Genomic DNA, 8,769 nt, shown 5'->3' with positions numbered 1-8,769 from the left:
AATATAAATGTTATGATGACCAGGAGTAACATGTGTTTGCTTTTGTAACCCCAGCTGCCCAGTCTGTTGCTTTGCACATAGTAGGTGCTCAATAACCATTGAAAAAATGAATAAGTAGGGCTTCCCTGGTGGCGCAGTGGTTGAGAGTCCGCCTGCCAATGCAGGGGACACGGGTTCGTGCCCCGGTCCGTGAAGATCCCACATGCCGCAGAGCGGCTGGGCCCGTGAGCCATGGCCACTGAGCCTGCGCATCAGGAGCCTGCGCTCCACAACGGGAGAGGCCACAACAGTGAGAGGCCCGCGTACCGCAAAAAGAAAAAAAAAAGAAAAAAATGAATAAGTAAATGAATAACTATGACATTTAATGGATGCAGTATTCATTAATAAGGATCATTATAAATTATTTAGTCAGTTCCTTACTGTTGCAGATTTAAGTTAATTTTTTGATAATGTAAATAAGACTGCAGGGAATATTTGGAACATAGTATTTTTGTGCCCATCTCTAGTTATTTCTTCAGGATAAACTCCCAAATTTTACATTTCTGGGTCAAAGAATGTAGGTATTTTAATGCTCACCAGAAAAGTTGTAGAAATTTACATTTTCACCTACAGAAATACCTGATTTTCAAATCTTCAACTCCGTGTTTAAGCATTATCTTGTTGATAGGTAAAATAGTATCTTAATGTTGTATTTATTATAATTATAAGGGCTTTAGGTCATTTTTTCATACAGATACTAAACATTCCTATCTTCATACAGACATATTTTTTGTGAATTTTTCACTGTATATCCTTTTAGGATGTTTATCCTATTCTCACTGATGAATTAAAATACTATATTATTAACAAATTCAACTCTGGAAACATTAATAAGATATTACTTTGTTCTCTGGCCTTGGGCATCTATGGAACAGCTTGTTCAATAAGTTGCATTAAGTGTGCAGTAAGCATGAATTATTTAATATGATATTATCCTTTCAAGCACTAAAGAGTAATGATAGACTCTTTACCATCTTTTCCTCAGTCTACCTACTGTGCTTTCTGAAAATGTTGCAATACATGTCAGACTCTGCCTTGGTCTCTAGCTCTTGATCGGAATGCATTTACTTCTCTTATAATTAGCCTCATGTAAAAATGCAATTTAAATTTAAATCTAAGGCGCTGAATTTATCATTATTAAGTGTCTTTAAAAGTAGTGAAAATTTTGATAGACAACAGCACCAAAAAGAATGACAGAACTAAGATAATAGATCTTAAAAGTTCTCATCACAAAGAAAAAAAATTATAACTATGTATGGTGATGGATATTTAAATAAAAATAGATTTATTGTGGTGATCATTTCACTATATATTATATACAAATACAAATGATTCGATATACAAATATCAAATCATTATGCTGTATACCTGAGACTAATATAATGTTACATGTAAACTATATCCCAGTAAATAATACATATAGCATGTGATTTAGCTACTTCAATTCTGTGGGGAAAAATGATAAAAGATAAACAACAGAGCAGGAGATAATATTTGCACCATCTTTCTATTAAAAGGGCAATATTCCTAACATACAAAAAGTTTATACACATTGATTTAGAAAAAGACAAATAACCAATGGAATAATCAGTAGAAGTATGAACAGGCAATTAACAGAAGAAAAATGAATAAATGAAAAGAAATTCAGCCTCATTAGTAGTCATGGAAATGCAAATTAGACCAAAAATAAAACTTTTTTTTTTTTTTTGGCCCATCACATTGGCAAAAAATTGAGAGTGCTAACATCCACCGCTGGTTAGATTGTAGGCAGCAGAAAGGAACACTACAACTAATGTGGGAATAATTTGACAGTATCCTTTAAAAGGCAGAATGTTCACACTTTTTTTTTTTTTTCGGTACGCGGGCTTCTCCCGCTGCGGAGCACAGGCTCCGGACGCGCAGGCTCAGCGGCCATGGCTCACGGGCCCAGCCGCTCTGCGGCATGTGGGATCTCCCCGGACCGGGGCACGAACCCGTGTCCCCTGCATCGGCAGGTGGACTCTCAACCACTGCGCCACCAGGGAAGCCCTGTTCACACTTTTTGATCCAACTAATTTATTTCACTTCTAGGCATCTATTCTATAGAAATAAAATCACCAATAAATATGGATACTTTTAAAATTCCTTATTATAATTCAAAATCCATTCTTAAATATGGATATTCAATAAAATCCCAAAGAATGTTTATTGAAGCAGTATTTGTAACGGAAGCAAAAACAAAAAACAAATAAGAAACAATGTCAATATATAACCAAGGAATCGTTGGGCAAATTATGGACTATCCATAAAGTAGAATCAAAGCAACTATTACCAAACAAATGAGTTAGATCACCATCTAACAACCTGGAAAGATGTATTCCAATATTTTTCCCACTACATCACATGGCTACTTCTTCCTTCCTGGGTCCTGCCTCTCAGAAGAAAAGCACGCTGTGGCTTCTGCTTGGGTGACAGTACTGTCTTGCTGACTGCAATAGGATCACCTACTAGGACATTACTGTAATGCAGACTTCTGAGCCCATCCTGATAGTCAGAATTAGTAAGTCTGTAGTAAAGTCTAAGAATACTGTGACTTGTTTGGGAACCATGGCCTTAAAGAGAACCCAAGGTTAGCGCCCAGGGACCATCTGGCTTCTGTCAACTGCAGAATGTATCTGCATTTGGGTTTTGAAAGGGGCTGCCAGAGGTGCTCTAGATTAAGTACAATTTCAGAGGGAATTACTGATGTTACATTACTTAGATTTACTCAAATCTAGAGTTAGAAAAGGGCTTGGGTTCACCCAGTTGAAACCCATCAATGGTTTCCAAAGTGAGGTTGTGGACCTCCAAGTAAGAGAAGAAACCATGTAAACTCTTGTTTACCTCATCCTTTAAAGTATTCTGTTTTTCTAAAAATATACAATGTGCCTTATATGCTAGTCAATGAATACATGAACAGAATTCAGAAATAAATGTATGTCCTCAGAGAATGAACTCAGAAGACTTTTACTAATGCTGTTGTACAACCAAAAAATGTTAGAGACCATTTTTTTATAGATGAGAAACTACGAACTGAGAGACAAAGAGCAGAGGTAAGTAGTAACTGTATCCCCCATCTAAAGTCCACCGTGGCCCAATATTCTACTTCTGCCGTGTATTACGGCAAAACAAAAGTCAACCACACAAATGAAAATAAACAGTAACTCTCTTCATTTACTGGCATGTGCAATCCTTAGTTCCTAGTCACCCATGCATCTGGGGGTCAGCTATTCAATATGAGAGATCCAGTTCTACTAGATCAATGGTTCCTTGCAAGTCCTGGCCACGTCCTGAACTTGGTATCCCCCAGAGTTCCTAAGGCAGTGAGTGCTCTGCACACAGCTGATGCTCAAATCAACATTTGCTAGTGAAAACAATGACTGGATATAACAGTTGGGCAGAAGAGGGTTTTCAATTTTTAGATCCTTTGTCACACCCTTATGAAATAACAGTACTATGGACTAACACTTCGTTAATAGCCCACAAGTTAAAAATTGTATTACAGGCTGCAAGTAATCATCCCTCTCTCAAGCTTAACAGATTCTCATTTCGTGGTAGGGTCTCTCTCTGAATCTCTAAACACACACACAGACACACACACACCAGAGTATGAGGACACGTGCATTCTGCCTACCTCATGGTATAAAGTTCAAAACAAAGCTTTAAAATGATTTTATATAGTGACAGATTATATGACTATTATTCATCACGTATTACTTATCACATATCTTCCCCTTTCCTCTTCTGAATCTATTCCACATTAATTATTCATTATTCTGAAGACATAACTGTTGCAGTAATTTTCTTTTTGATGTCTCAAGCAGTGGAAAGTAGTCCACTGTGGAACTCTGTCAAAACATGACTTGCTATTCGTGGTGTGCGTCAAACGGGCCCAATCCTGGGCCCTGATCCGTTAACCCCCATAGAAGGGTTTAACTGTAATTAGCTACCAGGTGTTACTCAGCTGTGGCCCCAGCACTTAAAGTGGTTAACGGATGTCCGGTGTATAATAATTTTAAAATTCCAGTTTACATGATTTCAAGACAAAAGGGTATTTCTTGTATTAGCAATCAGAGCTCGTGGGGTTGCTGCCCCAAAGCACTATTTTTCTAAGGAATTCTAAAACTTCATATAGTGCTTTTACCTATTTTGCAGTTATATCATATCCCTTTCAGTTGACAAAATGTGGAAAATGTGTCATAAAGTTCAAATTACTTCCTACTGTCTATTCATAAATAGGATAACAATAAGACATACAACTGCTTTCCCCAAAGGTTGTTAAGTGTTCAAATCTAGAATGTCCTTTTCATAAAATGCTGATAATTTCTCAAGCCGGGAGATGAATGTGTGAAGTTTTCTCGGGCTCCTCTGTGGTGTGCGCTTAAAAACATAAATAATTAAAAGTAACTCTGAGAGACTAAGACAAGAAAGCAAAGAGGCTTACAAGAAAGAAGGAGAGAAAGGAAAGAAAAAAAGAAAGAGAGGGACGGAGAGAGGGAAAGAGAGAGAAGGAAGGAAGGATGAGGGAGGAAGGAAGGATGAGGGAGGGAGGAAGGAGGGATGAAGGGAGGGAAAGCCCTTTTCACCAGGTCTTGGGAAAAGCCTGGGCCCTTGAGTGCACACTCTGGGTAGCTAGTCAGAGCATGTCTTGGTTTCCATCCTTAGAGGTGAATCAGCACTTAGAATTGTACTTGGTAAAAATACTCAACTAAATATCGATTGAAAGGATGGACTAAAGCAATAAATAAGAAGCCCAGATTCTGAGCTCGCGGGCAGCTAAAGCCTGGATTGAGACCAGAACAGCATGACCAGGAAGATGGTTTGTCTCCCTCCTCCTGTACCCTTCACCTCCCTCATCTACCACCCAGTACCCTCCCACGAACACTCACACACGTCCCACACCCTTTGGGACATTCCTTTTTATCTTTGTCTTATGGGGAGGGGCTGGAGAAGAACAGCAGCGTTTATGATACCATCCAGGCACAACAGAGGAAAATCAAACCCTCTTGGACCCGGAAAAGCCAATCCGTAGCACCCTGACACGATTCCAACGGAATCTTCTGTGATGTAATTGAACAAAGAAAATGTTCTCAGTGGAACTAGGATTTAGGGCTAAATCAGCGAGACGTCCCAGGGCTGTAAGGTTAACTTAGTATCAGGAAAATTACCGGAGAGAAATAAAAAACGGAGAGCCTTCCCTTTGCTTTTCTTTTTGTGGGCTTGCTTTTTTTCCCCTTCATCTTGGCAGCTTTATGTTATTCCTACGCTCCTACGTGCACGTTATCTGAATGTTCATCCTGGCAGCAATAAGTCAAAAACAATTTTTAAAAGGTGGACAAATAGCCCCCAATTGTGATTTCAATCATGATTCACTAGAGCACTCAGACCTGCTTCCATGTTTTTTACTTTCCTCATCCATGGAAAAAAGAAATGTACTTTGAACACAAGGTGGACGTAAATGGGAAGGGGGGTTCTTTAATAACTTTTTAATCAACATATCACGGGAAAACTTAGGATGACATTTAGTAAATATATAACCTGCACTAAGTGTTTCTGTAAAACTTCTGTAGTAAATAACTTATATCAAGCGCAGAGGGAAAATATCCAAAATAACAAAAGGTATGATGACCTTTGAACGACTTCGCTTTACCTGTCATTTTCTATCCATCCAAACACAGTCTCGAGGCTCTCTGCTAAGAATATAGAACCTTCTGAAAAATAGGATGTACGTCTGTGTGTAGACAGGTGTTGCTGGGTTCCGTAGCAGATGTCCACACACACTCTCAGGCCTGTTCCATTTGATCAAGTCCATCAATATGAATAACCCCTTGAATGAGGTGCATATGGGAATAAGGAGGAAGTGACCTTACTGTTAACACCTATGTAGAAACTGAGAAGCTAAATAGCCACCCCCTTCCCCAATAGCTGCACTAGAGGATGGACATGGACTGAGGGAATTCTATAAAATGGAAGTCCCCCCATGTGGGTCATTGACACAATCTCTGCTGGAACAACTCACAGAAGCATCTCTAGGATAAAGCACTTTGTCCAGGGATGCGCAACACCCAAACCACTGAGCTTCGAAATACAAAATCAATCAGAAAAAAAAAAAAAGATGAGAAAGCTATGCTTATGTTACTACTTCTCAAATTTGCCCTAAAGATTAATATTTAGTAATAGCCCTAATTTTTGTTGCTATCTTTCTCACCTTTAAAGTTGTTATAAGTTGTAGGAATTTACTTTTTTCCTTGATTAAAAGTATTTCCTTTTTTACTGGAAACATGGTGATTCATAAGTATTTTAATTTTTCTTTAATTGATCTTTATGGAAAAGAAAAAATAGCCTTCTTAGCTCTACACTAAGTTCCCAGAACTTTCTTTTGTGAGCCTTCCCTCAGATCAGGTCCTCTTAACTGTGTCGCCTCTTTCAAAGCCAGCCGCTATATGGCGCAGGCTGTCCGGATCCTTTAATTATTTCTTCTCCCTCAGAATGGGAGGGCTGAAGCTAATTAGTCAGGTTTTTTCTCTCCATGATCAAGCCAACATGCGCTCGGAAGACTTTTCCCAGAAGCTTTGCTTTTCTGCAGTCAGCTTTTTGCTGTCATAAGGAAGATCTATTGCTTTAATACTCACGCGAGCAAATGTCTGTATTTGGAATGGACGTCAGGCGGGTGACACCACACACCTGGCATGTCTGAAACCTTCTCAGACATGACAGTAATGAACAGATAAGTGGCTAGAAGTCGGCAGGAGGAGAAGATGCATTTCCAGCAAGATGCAGTTATGCAGGTTCACAGGGACATGTACTAGAGATATGCAGAGCAATGACTGTACTTTGCAAAGATGACAGTTTTTAATGATGCCGTTATTTAGCACACTGTGTGTTTTTCAGTGACAGGAGAACCCTCACCTTCCAAGTGACCTCTCATTCTCTCTCACTGTCTCTCAATATTTTGCAAAATAGAAAACTTTTCAAACCTAAACAGTACCCGGCACAGAGTAATTGGGTATTCAATAAAGATTTATTAAAATACGTGTCTCGTGACACAGCATAATGCCGTAGGATATAGATGTAGATGAAGATAGATATTAAAATATGTGCATATGTATTATTTCATATGTTTTAAAAGCATAAACATGTTAACATTAACTAAGTATCACCCTCTGAGAACAAGCTTTTCCAGTGAAAAGTTTCCAGTTTTCTAAGCGTCAGATCCTTCCAACCCTGGGATAACATGATTTTATGATTCTAAGTACTAAATAACCTATGTTTCAGTTGCCCAGACATTTTCCCTTTGCTCTCTTCTGTTGAGAGAATTGCCCGGAGTCTCCAAACATAGCCCCTCAATATAGAAAAATTTCAATATATCCATTTGAATTTTACTTTTGCCATTTAAAGGTACATCATCAACTGAATAGATTATGAAAAAGTTACCTTTAATACAAAATATTTGAACAAAGTTTTCTGCCTTGTTATTTTAAATAATCATGTAAAAAAAGAAAGGTGTTATATTAGAGGAAGATTTCATTTTTTAAATTTTTAAATAGGTGTCACATTGAACTTTCAATAAAAAATATATATCCAGAGAATGACGAATGAGGAAGGTTTAAAAATATTATGGCAACCTTAACGATACACAATAAAAATGCATCAGACCGCCAAATCTTTCACCATAATAAATAGCTGTAATATGGATGACATCAGCTTTTAAAATTTTTCACTCACCCTGTAAAATAAATCTTTGTTCATTTTGGGCTTGTGGCTATATTCAATGATGAATTATGTACAGCTTTTAATTAAAGACTCAAATTTCCTTACCATTTTATTTTCCTTAAGAGAGTACTCTTTCTGAGTAATTTCTTTAGCAGAAGTTTAAAAATTCAATAACAACTAGAATATTACATCCAAATTTCTTAATACTGTGGTGGCTGCTCTGAAAATTCCAAATATTTTAAACTATTAGTAACCTAACACTTATGACAACTGCAAACCCACTGTCCTATGCATAGATACGAAGCTTTTGGAGGTACTGATGTAGAAGCAAATAGTCTTATTAGAAATACTTGTCAGTTACTCACCAGACAACAATTGGAGAAGTGAATCTATGGTTTGAAGACCCAAAGGAGTAACAGCATTTTAGCAGTGACCTTGAACTCATTAAGAAAGTATTGTTTGGATAAAGAAGATGTGGCACATATATACAATGGAATATTACTCAGCCATAAAAAGAAACGAAATTGAGCTATTTGTAATGAGGTGGATAGACCTAGAGTCTGTCATACAGAGTGAAGTAAGTCAGAAGGAGAAAGACAAATACCGTATGCTAGCACATATATATGGAATTTAAGGGGAAAAAATGTCATGAAGAACCTAGGGGTAAGACAGGAATAAAGACACAGACCTACTAGAGAATGGACTTGAGGATATGGGGAGGGGGAAGGGTAAGCTGTGACAAAGTGAGAGAGAGGCATGGACATATATACACTACCAAACGTAAAATAGATAGCTAGTGGGAAGCAGCCACATAGCACAGGGAGATCAGCTTGGTGCTTTGTGACCACCTAAAGGGGTGGGATAGGGAGGGTGGGAGGGAGGGAGACGCAAGAGGGAAGAGATATGGGAACATATGTATATGTATAACTGATTCACTTTGTTATGAAGCAGAAATTAACACACCATTGTATTGCAATTATACTCCAATGAAGATGTAAA

This window comes from Neophocaena asiaeorientalis, unplaced genomic scaffold, assembly GCF_003031525.2.
Source record: "Neophocaena asiaeorientalis asiaeorientalis breed wild unplaced genomic scaffold, Neophocaena_asiaeorientalis_V1.1 scaffold249, whole genome shotgun sequence".
Classification (NCBI taxonomy): Eukaryota; Metazoa; Chordata; class Mammalia; order Artiodactyla; family Phocoenidae; genus Neophocaena; species Neophocaena asiaeorientalis.
This window is presented reverse-complemented; position numbering follows the sequence as displayed.